We start from the raw sequence: 722 nt of genomic DNA, 5'->3' as shown, positions 1-722 counted from the left end.
TTTTTGGGGACTCACTCTGGAGTGGGAGCCCCGGCACTAGTGAGGGTGCAGGTTTTTGGCGGGGCCCATCCCTGGTGCCAGTGAGGGCGTAGCTTTTGGAGGCATAGACCCCAGCACCAGTGAAGGCGCAGCTTTGCGGGGGGTACAGCCCCAGCGCCACTGAGACGCAGAGTGCGACATGGCTGCAGAGAGCCCGAGTGCCAGTAAGGGCGCAGCTTGGGATGACACAAACCCTGGCACTCAAGGGACGATCTTAAAAAGGCCGGGGAGGCCTGGTGCACCTGGGGGGTGCAGATATATTGTTTTGTTTTGTTTGGACTGGTGGGGTTGCACGCTGGTTTTGGACTTGTAGCCCCCTTGTTGTGGGGCGGGCGCCTGTGCCTCTGGGCCAGGGAGTACTGTGCTCTAGAAGGGAGCAGAAAAGGGGGTCACAAGCCTCCAGGCACTGGAAGGAAAAGCTAGAGCCTCAGAGTCGAACCCTGTGTGGTGGGTTTGGACAGGGAGGCCTAGCTAGAGAAAAAGGGATCAGGCCATCCTAGGAGAGACCCCAACATATCCAATATAATAGGCAGTCTCCCACTCACATAATAATTTCCATCAAGACGTGGCAGGAGAGATTAGGGCAGGACAGAAGGAATCCAAGAGAGCTTCAAGGGCACCCCATAAGATGCAGATGACCAGGAAGATGGAGCTGGGGAGGGCGACCTGTTACACAGTCTCAT

This window comes from Alligator sinensis, unplaced genomic scaffold (assembly GCF_000455745.1).
Source record: "Alligator sinensis unplaced genomic scaffold, ASM45574v1 scaffold973_1, whole genome shotgun sequence".
Classification (NCBI taxonomy): Eukaryota; Metazoa; Chordata; order Crocodylia; family Alligatoridae; genus Alligator; species Alligator sinensis.
The sequence above is the reverse complement of the archived record's forward strand: the minus strand, read 5'-3'. Positions refer to the sequence as shown.